At 39.3% G+C, this 16,623-nt stretch overlaps 1 pseudogene; it reads left to right on the top strand.

The window, feature by feature from the left end:
* The first annotated feature begins 13,009 nt into the window (after positions 1-13,009).
* LOC136280371 (uncharacterized) lies at positions 13,010-14,864 on the top strand (annotated as a pseudogene).
* The last annotated feature ends 1,759 nt before the right edge of the window (positions 14,865-16,623 follow it).

Here is a 16,623-nt window from a genome sequence, read left to right as displayed (position 1 = left end):
AGAGATAGCTCGAGAGCGTACTCTGCCATCAATCAGTGGAGAAAATAAGACTATAAGGATATTCTATGTTTAATAATATACATGGAAAAATTACTCAGTTCTGATTGGTTAAGATAAATGCAGTTTTCAGGTAATTCAGTGCAGAAGAGGGTTAATTCAGTGCCGAAGAGGGTTAATTCAGTGCAAAAAAAGAAACAAATCAGACAGTCTGATTGGTCAATAATCAAAGAAACTCACAGATAGCCAATCAAATGCGAGCCTTGGATAGCGCAACAAAATTTGAAAATTTGCGAGCGAAACAATGGCCGGCGTTTTAAGTAGGTTTTCTTTCGCCACCGCAGCTGAAAAACAGCTTAAACAATGAAAACACTGTAAAAGGCGCTGCTTTTTGGTTATCGGTTTGGAAAAAGTGGTGTTTAGAGAAGGGAATTGCCGAGGAAATCGAAATTTACGAGCCGACCCGGCTTAACACTTTGCTCGAGCGATGCAACGCCGAAATTAAAAACAAACATGGTTAAACCTCGGAAACGACGATTCCATTTCATCAAAAGTGATTCGGACACAGACTGAACAATTCCTTGAACTGTTTAGCCGGACTTTGAACTTTCAACTCAGTCGTTAACACTAAATTACCTGCTTTACTCTCCCACCCACGCAGCACCACAGTTTCTTTAGAAATTTAGCCCCGGAATTCATTCTAAATTCATTGTTTACATACCAACAAATAACAAGGAAGTGCCTGAAATCGCTGATATAATGCAGAGGGAGCACAATAGGATTTTACGGGGGTCAGTAATGATAATAGAGGCAGTCAGCGTTATGAGACATATCGCAGCCAGCTGAGGGCGTAATATATCTCATAACGCTGACTGCCATAGTAAATATCCATTAAATATTAGAAGTTTGCGTAAAACTTTTTGATAAATGGTATGGTCTTTTAGATTCCACTTCCCTCAAGTTTGATTTAATTACTAGTGCAGAAACATGGATAACTCCTCGTGCCGATCAAAATCAATTACAAATATCAGGATACACCATGATAAAAGATAATCGCATTTCTCCAAATGGCGGTGGGGTTGCTTAATATCTTAAGGAAGATGCTGACTATTGTCTAAGAGAGGATCTTAAAATCGATGGCTTTGAGAATATTTGGGTGGACGCGCAAGACTTGTTAACAGGCGTAATCTCCAACCCACCTAACAGGTCCCAACAGCAATTTCTTAATTGATTTTAGCAAGTTTTGCACACCCTCTATTTTTTTAAGCGCAAGTGTTTGATACTAGGCGATTTTAACATCAGTATGCATCCTAAGAACACAATATCGAAAGAATACCTCAATCTGATCCAATCAAAGGCTTTTAATGCCTTGGTATTTCAAGCAGCACGTAGAACTGAGACAAAAATCACTGAGCTGCTTAGGTCTTTCGAGTTTTGTGTCTTCAAGTAGAATTATTGCAGTAGAAATTGCTGATCACCAGCCTGTTTTTAGCCTTGTGTACGATCTAAATCGTAGTCCCATTCTTGATTCAACTGAAATATGAGATTTTCAAAAAGTTGACAAGATTGCTTTTCAAAATACGTTAAGAATACAAACTGGCAGCCTGTATATAATAATAGTGGTGGAAATGAAAGTTTGTCGAGATTCCTTCACATTTTTAATAAGATTAGCAATAAATATCAACCTTTGAAATAATCAAAATTAAAAACTTGGTAACTGGAGTTTTAAGAAAATCGATTAAAATTCGCAGTCAGTTGTATATGGCTGACAGCCAGTAACTCCTTTTATCGTAATAAACACAAACTTTCAATTTATCGCATCAAAATAGTTGCCATTAACAAAACATATCGCACACTTTATTACGATAATATACTTAAAGATTCTACAAACACTAAGAAAATGTGGGGTAACGTTAATATGATTATAAACAAAAAGAGGCAGCATCGGCAAATTGCAAGTAAACGACAAAACCTTTGAGCAACCACTCTCAATATCAAATGCGATCAACAAATACTTCGCGGTGTCACAGCTGAACTTGCATCTAATCTGCCCAAAACGAATCACCGTCCCTCGTCTCGCATGGACAGGAAAAAAAATCGTTTCGTTTTATTAGAGTAAATGAAGTTGTCCTATTGTTCGAAAGTATTGATACTCAGCCAAAAAATTGTCAGTTTGGTCTTGACAAAGTAAAAACTTCGCTATTATCTTCTACTGCACCTATAATTTATAGTCCATTGACTTATGTCATCAATTTATCACTTAAGCAAGGCAGATTTCCAGACAGTTTACAAATTACTAAAGTTATCCAAATTTTCAGGCAAGGCCCTCTCTTCTTATGTAACAACTATCGTCCCATATAAGTCCTTTCAGATGTAAGTGAAATTTTCGAAAGATGAATTTTAATCAACTGATATTTTACTTCACAACTGGAAATATTCTCGTATCAAACCAGTTTGGCTTAAGAGCAGGAAAAACTACAACTGACTGCTTTGTTGACCTAGGAGATGATGTAACTAAAGCTATTGATGAAGGAAGTCATGCTGCATCTATATTTCTCGACTATTTCTAAACCATCCATTCGCGAGATTAAAAAAAAGTGGTTCGAGTCTTATTGAAGCAAACGGAAACAAAAGGTGTCTGTTCACGGTGTCGAGTCTAATTTTTACTAATTGAATTCAGGAGTACCTCAAGGGTCAGTATGAGGGCCATTCCTCCTTATAGTTTCTATTAACGATATGGTCAAAGCTACTGATTTCTTGACTGTAAGACTTTTTGCAGATGACACTTCTTTAACAGAAACTGGTAAAGATTTAGATGTAATGATCCAGCGAATAAATTCGGAAGTACCACCAATCTATGAATGGCTATACTCAAATAAGTTAACCCTGAATTTTAGTAAGAAAAAATATCTGGTTTTCCCACCGCGACAGAAATAAATAATTACAATTTGTATCCCCCTCTTAAATTAGCAGATCAATACATTGAGTACTCTTACACTGTTGAATATTTAGGATTAGGTATTTATTGTTTTCTGTTATGGCATGTGTGAAAACAGGTTTTGCCTTCACAAATGAACGGACGGACGGGGACAACTCTTAAAAACTCTTTCTGGGTAAAGGCTTTCCTCGGGGGCACTCGCTGGCTGCGGGAAGGAAACCGGAATCTATTACAGCTGCTTGAGAGAATGACTAACAACAACAGGGTTGGCTCCAACGTAGATTTATTCTGCAAGCTCTACTACAATTTTGACCAGAACGGACCTGGCCAGGGCTCGTTCAACCCCGTTCTTCTCTTCTCTTTTCTTCTCCTCTCTTCTCCTACCGCTAAGCTTTACAGAACAGTCCTATTTAAGCCTAACGTACATGGATAACGTAATGCCATGAATAATCTAAAGGATCATGTAATCTACTACACTATTGGCTGAGCAGGAATTTCGCCTTTTACAACATTAATTACTTTTAAAGAGTTCCGGTGGATAACAGTTACACATAAGGACATGACAGGTGGCTGTTACAGTTCAACACTAATAACAACTGTTTACGGGTGACTGAAGGAGAACTGGTAGCGTTTACGATTTGCTGAACTAAGCTTTCTACGTTGAATATTGTATTTTTTAAGCGCAAGCATGAAAGAACTCGATAACTAAAAATCCTATCGTTACACATGATCATATTGACTATATTAACGGTAAAATTAGCAATCGCAAAATTGAAACGACATACAAATCAATCTCTTAGAAGTGTTTACTATGCACTTGTTTATCCTCATCTAACATACGGTTGCATATCGTGGGGTGATAATTACGAAGCTCCATTGTCTCAGTCAGTAAAACAACAAAGCGAAGCTGTAAGAATCATTAACAATGTACCACCTCGTGACCATAGTGCTCCCCATTATGTAGACCATATTACTCCCCATTATGTAGACCATATTACTCTCCATTATGTAGACCATATTACTCCCCATTATGTAGACCATATTACTCCCCATTATGTAGACCATATTACTCCCCATTATGTAGACCATATTACTCCCCATTATGTAGACCATATTACTCCCCATTATGTAGACCATATTACTCTCCATTATGTAGACCATATTACTCCCCATTATGTAGACCATATTACTCCCCATTATGTAGACCATATTACTCCCCATTATGTAGACCATATTATTCCCCATTATGTAGACCATATTACTCCCCATTATGTAGACCATATTACTCCCCATTATGTAGACCATATTATTCCCCATTATGTAGACCTTTGCCTACTTAAGCTTCCCGACATAATCAAGTTAAGAACGTGTCAACTATTTTACGAAATTTGTTATTTTGCAAGATTAGTTATTTTATATAACAGTCCCTCTAGTTTAGCACTTTCTTTTGTATCTGAGATCCATGAGTTACCACTAGAAGTACATCTTTGCAGCACCTGAACCCAAGCCTCTTCAGTACTATTAATTCATTAGTTGTTAAAGGAGTGATTCCTATGCCTTCTCTTACAACAAGAATCGTCTATGTTTTCTTTATTTAGACTGTTTCCTACCGCTTTTGGCGACTCCATCACCGACACTGTCCAAAAATTACGAACTTCTTTGTATGGCGGTTCGCTCCGAGAAATTTTCTTTCTTGCGCGGAACCTAAGTGGGCAATACCATGAGGTCAAGATGGGCTCATCTTGCACGCTCTGTTAGCAAAATCAGAACACAGGATTCCATATTGCCCACGGGCATTGCTTGCCAGCGTTATAATGGAGCGAGTTATAACATAACCTAGACACAACGCGATCTGATTGGAAAAAAGTGTATTGTATATATGAATGGCTGTAAACTCATAGAAAACTGAAACTTCTTCCCGTCCTGTCAAATGACACCACACGGGGCAAGAAATTAAAAGCCTTTAGTTTGAAGGAAATAAAGAGGATACTTTGAACGCCAAAAAAAACGACAAAGATTTTATTTTTCTAACATTATCAAATTTTCTAGTAAAGAGACAATTCAACTACCTGGTTCCTCCGGTTTAAGCCTTTATTTTTCGCTGCGCGGTTAAAATGAAAGAACTTCAGAAATTCTCGAATATAATTCCCCAAACTGCTCTCCGAGAAGGAAACAGTTGGCATGTTCTCGCTTCAATAAAATTGTAGTGACAATTTAACTGGATATTTTTAAAGATCTTTACTGAAAATCTTATTTACATGAGAAAAAACCACTTGGAAAAGACTCAAAAAGTTGGTAAACCGTGAGGCGCGATCTTGTGGTTTACAAACTTTTCTCATGTTCTCCCAACGTCCCGCGCGGTTCATTGCCCCGAGTGAAAAGTCTTATTGGCATTTCATTAGCTATTAACTCGGTTGAAATTTAATTTTACCAGGGGTAAATTTTGTTAAACCCAGGCGGGAAGAAAGACTATTAGAAGAGACGAAGCTTACGAATCGAATCTTGTCCCTTGCAACAAAATCCAATCCAGTAGTTTCATAACTTAAGGAAATCCTTATGAACAAGTGGCATTTAATACAGCAACAGCCATTGCTGCGAGAAATCTTCAAAGAACCGTCCATAACATCATACAGGAAGGTGCGTTCACTCAAAGACAGATCGTGAGAGAAAAATTATAACGAAGGCAAGAAAATCGAACATACTCTGGAACCACGAAAGCCAATTAACACTTGTAACGACTGTGATAAGGAAAACTGGACGTACCCCGGAGACGTGTGGGCCTGGCTGCCCCAATTTACTCGTAACTTGACAGATCGTAAACCTCAGTCGAATAAACGCTTTCAAAACGTTCTCCTGTGCCATGTGTAATAAATGGTAGACATATATATAATCATTAGGATCACCAAACACTGTGTACTTGTTATTAAAAAATACATAAGTTTGCATTTACTCAACCAGGTTAAAAATATGAGCTAATATATCATCATCTAAAAAATAACCAGCTAGCAAAACGAGGGAATGTTGGTGTTTTCAAATGAATTAAAAGGTGCATGAACAGTTCCGTCAAATGACTTGGAAGCTATGGATTTGTGCTGTTACGGTGACAGTACTGCTTTACAATGACGTATCAGTTTGAGAAATGCATTCGTATGTCTCCCACTTCGACTCTATGTTCCTGAACTTGGTGTCTCCTCGTTACACAGATATTTCGTACGATCTTACTTCTCAGGCTAGAGATTACAACACTTTATCAGGCTATTTATAGCCTCGTTAAATACGATTTCGTTCACTGAAATTGGTTTGACAAGTTTTATTCCCATCGTCATTCCACCTTTCGCGAAAGCAGGAAACGTGATCAGGGAGATATTCTTCTGGCTGAAAAGATGAAAGTAGAAGGTTTATACCGAAAAGTAGAAGGTTAATACCGAAACATTTATAACGCCATAACAAATAGCCATAACAAATAGCTAGCTGATAACGTAAGCTTTTTGGAAGCTCAGATGCGGTCGCATTTGCAGTTGTCACCTTTCAGGTAACAACAAGGACAGCTCCTGAGGAGTTGCCTGTGACTCCCACAAATTGTGGGTGAATAATTTAGGGTAAAAGATAAACATCCAGAGCTGGAAATGTCCATCACTGAGACTAGAGAACTCTTCCTTTTTTGAGAGAAAAAAAACAGCCACGTATAGTATAGATGTTTTTGCAACGCAGCTTTAGAGAACCCAAGTTAGCTTTTTTTTAGTGATGCGCCCGCGCATGAAACAGCTGAATTCAATTAGATACTTTAAAACCGCCAAGCCCTTGATGAGGTTCTCCTTTATCTTCATAGAGCTCTGGAGAATAACATACCTCCAGAATCTTACCACTGGTGTTTGATCATTGATCATTGCAAGGATTGATAGTCTCTCGATCAACCTGACCCACCTCAAGTTTTACAGAGATTTCTGTTTAACAATGTTGCAATAAATTTTGGACTGAATTTGAGTAATACGACAGTGTCATTCAGATTTCATCCCTAATTTCATCATTCTTCGTTTCACGGGTTTAAATATGGTTTTCAAGGGAACTGCCATCCAAGAAACAAATGATGGCTATAAGATATTGATTAAGGGACAGAAGCCAAATTCTAATGCTATGAGAGTAATGACCGAACCATATATGCATGTGGTTTCTCACGTTTATAGATTCTCGTGCTATTGGTTGGTACACAAATAACATTCTGAACATGTTTTTGGTATTTACAGTTTTCTGAGTTGCATGGAGACCAGCTGGACTATCTAGCTACCCCAATTTATTCGACTTAACTAGGTCAACTGGTTAGATCATTTTAACAAGGTAGACCATTTTCACCAATTTATCTAGTTCGACTATTTCAATCGTTCAAACTGCTTTGACCAGTTAGACCAGTTTAACCAGTTACACTTTTGTATCTAGCTTATTCAATTTCGTTTGACGATTTTAGCTGGTTGGATCGTTTTAACCAGTCGATCAATTTTCGTAAGCAGCCCATTTAATCTAGCTAGCCTATTTTAACCGCTTAGGCCACTTCCAATGTTTAGAACATTTTGACAGTTGGAGCATTTTAACCGGTTGGGCAATTTAAACGGGTTGGATCAATGTAACTAGTTAGACCATTTTTTCCAGATGGTCCGTTTTAAACTGCTGGACCATTTTTTTGAGTTTGACCATTTAAACTAGTTTGATAATTTTAATCAGTTGGACCATTTCCTTCCGTTGAACCATTTTACCTCGTTAGACCATTTTAGCCATTTCAAACATTTAAACTGGTTTAACTATTTTAACAAGTTGCACCATTTTATCCAATTAGACCATAGTACGGGAGCTATAAAGGTCATTATAGGAGCTGTGATGTCAAAAGCTCGCACCATCTAATGGAAAGGCAATATGGGCATTTTTTGTCATTCCACAGCTCCCATAGTATCTCTTTTCACATTCATCCTCTGGAGCCCGTTCTCTGGGGGTTAGGAAGTTACTTTCATTATGTTACAATATTATTTTATTATTAATGTATTATTACACGTGGATTTTCAAGAAAGATATTCAGATAATAGTGGTATCATAGTGGCCAAGATAGTGATTACGTATGATAGTCAAGAGATTATAGAAGTAGGGATAGTATTTCTAAGAGTAGTTTTATAGATGGTAGTGTACTGGATGATGATTCTTTTCACATTGATAACCAGTATAGTATAAGTATAAGGGTAGTATAAGATATTTACAGATGGTAAAATAGAAGAAGCAGGAAAATAATTACGTTATATGGTAGGGGATTTAAAAAACCAAGAAAAAAAAACCAAGAAGACATTTATAAAAATAAACAAGAATAGCTTTCATGATAATAAACATAAAATAGTAAGGAAATCTATATACTACGGAAAATACTATATTGATTAGGTAATATTTAACCTAACCAAGAAATATGATAGAATACGAATAAGATAAGAATAAGCACAGCATGAAAAAAGAGATTTACGGAAAATTAAAGTTGCGTAAATTTACGTAAAAGTCGTCGTGTCTTTACGCCATTACTATAATGCTCGCAAAGGCGCGTAAAGGTAGACTTACGTCATCAGATGTAAAGCTTTCGTAAAGGTAACTTAAAGCTGAAGAGCCAGATTTACGTTCAATGTAAAGTTTGCGTAAAGTTAAAACTTACTAGACCGAAATTAGAGTTGTTGTAAAACCGGCATAAATATGTCTAGACACATCTATGCTTGTGTACATTTTACCTAAAGGGTACACACACATACCAGTCCCACAACAATGGCCCATCCCATGCCTCCCGTAGAACAACAGTAGCTTCCCCTAAGAGGAGACATAATCCAGTAGTGACAGCCCCATCCCCAAGTACACGGCCTTCAACTGCAGCTCCATCCTTGATGCTAAGTTCCAGTTTAACCCCCAAGACTTCAAAAAGGAAAGACTCTAACTCTAAAAAGGACAGTGCCCGTAGGCGGTCGCGAGCTGTTTCACCAGTTTATTAATTTTGTTAAGTTTGCCTACATGTATTTTTTTGGAAGAGGGTGTTCAATTTTTTGGAACATTAATTTTCTGTAGTGACAGGAGACCAAAAATTTCAAATGTTAATGTTTATGGTATTTTTAAGTGATACTAGAACAATGTTATCAATTTTCTATTTTTCTACTGACACCGATATAAAGCAAGTGTTTTAGGTCTCAATTGTCCCAGTTAACAATATTTTAACTGAGATTAGTGCAAAATTTTCAATTTTGACTACTGATGTCAGAACAAAATTTCAAGTTTCAATCCTTCAGTTATTTAATTGTTTTCAAGTGTTTCAAAGCCGTCATACTTCAAATGATGTAAGAACAATGTTTTTAAATTTATAACTTATTGCCTTTTCATTCATATTATAAATTGATATTATTAGAGCAAGGTTATCATATTTGGTGGCGTTATTGAAACTAAACAGAAATAATGACTTCATAATATCAATTTTTTGTCACTCTGAATCTTTTATCGGAATCAGTAAATGTAAAATGTGATGAATGTGAGGTTATTAGATTAGTACTGTTAAACTTAATTTAACTCAATTCTGAAAATAGATTTAAATTGTTGGTGTAATAACTATTACGGTATAATCTAACCAACAGGAAAAACACTACAATTCCACAAGCTCAACTACTTTATTAAACAGCTAATAATATACATGGAAAAATTACTCGGTTCTGATTGGTTAAGATCAATGCAGTTTTCAGGTAATTCAGTGCAGAAGAGAGTTAATTCAGTGCAGAAGAGGCTTAATTCAGTGCAAAGAAAGACATCACAGATAGCCAATCAAATGCGAGCCTTGGATGTCGCAACAAAATTTGAAAATTTGCGAGCGAAACAATGGCCGGCGTTTTAAGTAGGTTTTCTTTCGCCACCGCAGCTGAGAAACAGCTTAAACAACGAAAACACTATAAAAAGCACTGCTTTTTGGTTGTCAGTTTGGAAAAAGTGGTGTTTAGAGAAGGGAATTGCCAAGGAAATCGAAAATTACGAGCCGACCCAGCTTAACACTTTGCTCGAGCGATCCAACGCCGAAATTAAAAACAGTCATAGTTAAACCTCGGAAACGACCATTCCATTTCATCGAAAGTGCTTTGGACACAGACTGAACTATTCCTTGAACTGTTTAGTCGGACTTTGAACTTTCTTGCATCTTAAAGATGTGAAGATATCATTGCCTATTATTGTTTTGATCCTACGCGGTTGTTTTGACCGAACGCACGGTATGAATAAATTATTTTTTGCACTTGATGCGCTCGCTTTGCTTATGTTTAATTATGATAAGCCATCTCGTATTTTTCCATGTATACTATTAACACGTAATCACATGATTTTTCTCGTGCAATTTGGAATAAACAAGCACTTGTTAATTTTTTCAAAGGCCATAAATTGCACTCGCCCTACGGGCTCGTGCAATTTTGTCAGTCTTTAAAAAAATTTACTCGTGCTTCTTTATTCCAAATTGCACTCGAAATCATGTGATAACCTATACAAATAATGTTCTTAACAAGGAGCGACTCCTACAAGTAGTACAATAATGCTATCATATAGTGCTATGCTATGCATATCTAGTGCAGTGGCTTGCCTTCATCAAGAAATTCCCACGGGACTTAAATTATGAACATTTGCGACTGGACTGTACACCCCTTGGAAAGTAGTGTATAGAAATATCCGGTATATGAATTATTCTTGCAGCTAACATCATTTGGCGCTCCGGCCACGCGATACGTGCGACCTTTCTTCTAGATTTCTCCTTACTCCACCATTGTTGCCAGCGTGTCTTCGCGTCGTCACAGCTATGTAACACGATCGTACTGGCCGCCAAATCCAACTTTCAATGCACAAAAAATGCTCAAGGAGAAGTCGCTGGGTACGAAGGTCGATTATTTCTAATTTTAAATATAGTTATCTACCAGAAAATGCGAAAAAAAATTTCGTGTCATGGGCACTTTAAGCTCCGAGTAATTCTTTTCCACTGGTAACGTCAACAGATAGTTCATTTTCATGAAGAATCGATGCATACAGGTTTTAAATGGAGTCAGGGTCACCAGATAAAATATACTTAAATTCAAGCTTAGTTGAACCGGCTTCTAGTTGCTCTTCCTGATTTGTGAGGTCAAAGTACAGGATACCATAAAGTTTTTCAAAGGAATCAAATATCTATCGTTGGCCCACTGAGGTAATCATCGAGCTGTCTGCTGTATCTCATCAATGTGCGATATATTCTGGCAACCTCACTATTTGGTTCCATTCATTCTTGTGGATAAAATACACCATTACTCAATTCCAACTTTACGCTAGTAAATTTCAAATTGGCAGCTGACAGCAAATGTGTCTCACAGAAACATATTGTGTCTGATCAGACAGTTTCCCAGTGTCGAGTGCCCAAATGAACACATGTCTTGGTTTTCTTATGCTGGATATTAGTTTAAAGTACTTCCCTGCTGTTTTGTGGTTGGAATGATTTCAACACGTTCCGTTCCTTAATGTGGTTTTAAATAACTGTGCAAAAAAATATTTTCACCTCTTGCATTCAACATCATCTTTGGCACCCAAGACAAAACCGGTGACCACATATCTCCCTTAAACTGCAATTGCTTTAAAAATCACATTATCATCACACTCAATGTATATCAATACTGAATTTACCGTTGGGGCTCATCTCACCTGCAAAAGTATCAAAGAAACCATATCTGTTGAGTGATATGATAGCATTAACAGGAGCAGCAGCAGTTGATGCCCGTAATATCTTCTACCCTTTAACATATACTTCATTGTATTCTGCCCTTTCTGAAGGTCTGAAGCTAGTACCTTCAGATGGAGGAGCAGTTTGTGTATATTTTATCATATCAGCACCAGATTTACCTCTACTTCATCAATTGGCGTGGTGGAGGCTTCCTCGAGCCTACGTCAAGAAATCGACGCCCAAATACAAAGCTACTCATTCCTAACACAGGTACGTCTATACGCCAAACATTTTTCGTCGTTCAGGCTCGATTCTCTCGTAAACCCGATACACAACAACAGCCATGGCCTCTCCTCCACGGGCCCCTAAGCAGTGGAGACTCTCGAAGAACGACCCTATAAACAGCTTCCAGAATTGAAGGCAAAATCTGGTCCATTCCTCGCTGACGGTATCACATGGGAAAAGATGACTAAGACCCAGACCCTGCGCAGCTTCACCGACGTCGGAGAAATAGTACCACTCTCCCAACGCCGAATGGCCCGGAAGAAAGTAAATTTCCTGGAACTCATGCTCAGGCAAATAGCCAACTATTGTCCTGTAATACTTAGGAATACCATAGTTAAGAACTCGAGCTCTACCCCATCCGTCTGGAACATGATACACACACATTTTGGCTTCCAGATCACGGGAGCTCACTTTCTGGATTTCGCCAACTTGCATTTAGAAGCTGATAATGGCTTAGAGAACCTCTTCCAAAGACTGATGGCCTTTGTTGACAACACCTTACCGATAGCCTGTCCCACTATGGTGAAGTGACCAACGAGGACGACGAACAATTTTCCACCTTGGAGAATTTCATTTTCCTGACCGGGCTTAAACTGATACATCATGAGTTATCTAAGTTTGTAAAACAGAGGTACAGAACAAAATTAAGATCACGAACTTTAGCCTCGATAAAACCAAAATCTCAGTCCCACACCTCCTTACTTGACAAAATACGTACAGCTGACGGCACCAGGATTATGTGCACCGCTGTTAAAAGCTATCGTAAACCTACTGGCAGTTCCCCATACAAGGGGAACACACCGCCCAGCCACCCAGCCACCCAGCCAGGTCTTATCCACTATGCAAACAAGGCAGAAAACCCGATAGAGGGCACTTCCTGAGTGAATGTAGTTTCCTTGCAGAACAGTATATTGCCAAAGCCAGACAAATCGCCGACATATTTGATGATCCCCTGAATCTGGGAGCAGATCTGGGCAGATGAATCAGTCAGTGACACTGACAACACCGGATCACGCCCAAGTACCCATGCCTTCCGCAGACAGACTCACCAGTCACCATACTTGGACATAATGTATTCACACCACCCAGTGCGCGTAACCTTTGACAGTGGCGCCACAGGAAACAAGAGTACCAAACTGCGAGGCTCTAGTACCAAACTGCGAGGCTCCCAATGAACGCTGTTACCATGTGAAATAGAGGCTCTAGCAATCACCGTTGCCACCAAACACTTCAACCCATACCTGGTACAGTCCCATTATGAGGCCTGCATATTGACCAAAAGCAAACCTTGCATACAGGCTTATGAAAAAACCTTGCAGAGGAGAGTTTCCAGCAAGCCCCCGTGTATCTACCTTTCTGTCCACCGTGAGCCGCTTTCAGGCTTCTGTAAGACACGTATCTGGCTCTGCAATACTACCTTCAGATTTCTCGCAGTGCAGCTCCGTGTGACGATAAAGCCTGCTAGGTCTGTGCCTTCACAAGGCTCACCTAGGATTCTGCTAACAGACACACGTCAATCCAAGACATACTCAATGGCAATGAGCGTATATCTTCCGTTCACCAGTTGCACTGCCTGGTTGGCCACACAGGCAGAATGTCCCGATTTACGAGCCACCTACAAATGCATCCACCGTGAGCCGCTATCAGGCTTCTGTAAGACACGTATCTGGCTCTGCCATACTACCTTCAGATTTTTCCACTCGCAGTCCAGCTCCGTGTGAGGATAAAGCCTGCTAGGTCTGTGCCTTCACAAGGCTCACATAGGATTCTGCTATCAGACGCACGTCAATCCAAGACATACTCAGTGGCAATGAGCGTCTATTTCCCGTTCACCAGTTGCACTGCCTGGTTGGCCACACAGGCAGAATGTCCCGATTTACGAGCCAACTACAAATGCATTGTTGTCCCTGGCAGGTACTAGCTCAGACACCTATCCAGTAATCAACTCAAGGGTGTCACAAAGCGCTATCTGTATGCCCTGGATATAGACAAAGCCATCGTCCAAGTGACTAACGCTTGCCGCCAGTGTGCTGCCTTGCGTCAAACTCCGAAAGGATGAAAGGAGCAGTCAACCTCCCCTCCATCTGATGCCGTTGGCGTTTTGCTCGCCGTTATGAAACGATCGAGACAGCTTGTACTAGCGCTACGTGAATGCGTAACTTCTTTCACAGCTACGACCCTTTTAGAGGATGAGCGACACCACACCTTATCTGCCTGTGTCCAACTGCATCCACTCGATGGACCGCCAGCCGTTGTATGTATTAATCCTGGTCAAGGGTTCAAGGCACTAACAGAAGATCAACAACTAAAGCATCACAGAATCATCATAGAGGTCAGAAATGCCAAGAATCATAACAAGAATCCTGTAGCCGAGATGGTGGTTCAAGAGATCGAAAACGAGTTACCCTAACACGACCCAGTAGGAGACCCCTTGTCCTTTCTGACACTCGAAGTAACCACAGCCAACCTCAGCACATACATCCGCTCATGTGGCCTTTCCTCTAGAGAGATGTGGACACAGCAAGATCAATTCAAAACCAGCAAATACCATTGCATGACCAAAGCATCATCGTTAAGCAGAACGAACATCGTATTGCCAACCACACCCACAGTGAGAAGGCAAAGGCCCCCATCGCGAGGCGCTGCCCAGCTGATTGCATTGCTGTTGGTGATTTAGTCTACCTCTTCTCCGATCGCAACAAGACAAGAACTTCCGATCGCTTTTTGCTTGCAGAAATAACCGGTTCTTTTTGCAACATCGGAAGGTTTGTTGGCTCCTGATTTCAAAGCACATCTTACTGTGTGAAGACATCTGATTGCCACAGGGCTCCATCTGAAGTAACAGACGTCCAACCATGAGCAATCAACAGTGATACTAACTCCTCATCTGATGAGCAATCATCTCATCTGAGCAATCAACAGTGATACTAACTCCTCATCTGATGAAGCCAGTAATAGCCAGTAACTTCCCCTCCATCTCCAAACGTCATACCAAGTGCAATCTCAACACCTGCGACTCAAGAGGTTCTTGATGTCAACCTTCCTACTGAATGATACGAGCCTTGCGAAGACACTTGCCCTGATCCAGTTTTAAACACCCCACCACAGGCAATGACTCTGATACCTGTCCCTTGCCCCGCATGTCCACACGCGTGCGACGTCGTCCCGCACGATAGGATTACTTTGTTCTGAACTCTAACTGAGCTCTAGACACTATGAACTGTAACTAAGATTTTGACTCTGAGTCATCAACTCCAACCATGTAACCCCCTACTTCATAGAACTCGGTTAATTTTCTTTAAAAGCTCTATATCCATTACTATTAGCTATTTGCATTTAACTTGGTATTTGTCATGTACCCATGGAGCTCGTCACTAATTTAAAAAGATCAAGGTTAGAGGAAAAGGAAGCCACGCCAGTACCAGACAACGGTACGCTAGTTATAGACATGCATGGCCGCGTGCTTCGCTCTGTTCTTCGCGTGTCTCTAAGCTGGCTCTTCCGTTATCATCATACCAGTTTCATTAAAGCCTCAGTTGTGTTACAGGTTGTTTCATTGATTTACCTCTACTTCATTAACTGATGCAGTATTTGTATCCAACGTAGTTGGTCCTACTTTATCACTGTAATCTTTTGGAAACTCTACAGGGTTTTTCAGATTGACTTCATGATAGATACTAGGTGTGTCAATACATTTAACACCATTAAACTCCATCTTTAGTACGTTAATGATTGAATGACTGCCATCAATTGTAGCCACAACATCTTCTGGACCAAACTGTTCCTCATCTGCTTTTTTATTCATGTACCTAAATTACCCATTGTACCAATCAAAAGGATGGGCTTCATCCATCAAGAACAAACCTATATCCTGTTTTACTTTGAAAGGCATTTTTATCTGGTGTGACTACTGGCTTCTGTAAATCAACAGACATATTCATATCTTGTACAATATTCGGACGATCTGAACATCTCCACCTCTTTCTGTGCCGTAACGATAGGTTCAACCTGTCTTTCTCTATCCATTCTTATATACTGTTGTTCATTAGCATATTGTTCCAGTGTTTTTGCCACACTTCTGCGTACAGTGTCAGCCTTTTTACGCTTCTCCGCATTTGCTTTCAGCTCAGTAACATCTATTATATTATATTATGTTATATTAGGTGTGTTTTAGAATATATCATGGTTATCAAGAGTGAAAACATAATTATCATTTAATATCTAAACTAATTACATATGACGATTCCAAATTATGACAATAACAGTAACAGAGTAAGAGAGCATTGAATAATAAATTGAATGAGAACCACCCAAGGCTCATCTGTGGGTAATCAGGTTGTAGAAAGACAAATACTGTGATGCATGTGATACACAAACCAATGGTGTACTATGAAAAGACATATTTGTACACTCCCAATGAACATCAGAACAAGATACAGGATTTGCGTAATATCAGACGTCAGGGAACAACAGTACAGGGTGATGGCATTATGGGCAGTTTTGGGAATTTAGCATCAGAGAAGTTCATATTAAAAGGTATCCCATACTTCACAAAGACGACAGCTGAAGCTGGCTGGTATTATGCATCAGAGAGACAATAAACTGCAGAAAAAGGCTGTTGATTATACTCTTGATAAATTAAATCCATATTCACAATATTGCTGGACAGGCATTGGATCATTTA

Source organism: Pocillopora verrucosa, chromosome 4, assembly GCF_036669915.1.
Source record: "Pocillopora verrucosa isolate sample1 chromosome 4, ASM3666991v2, whole genome shotgun sequence".
NCBI classification, from domain to species: Eukaryota; Metazoa; Cnidaria; class Anthozoa; order Scleractinia; family Pocilloporidae; genus Pocillopora; species Pocillopora verrucosa.
The sequence above is the reverse complement of the archived record's forward strand: the minus strand, read 5'-3'. Positions and strand labels throughout refer to the sequence as shown.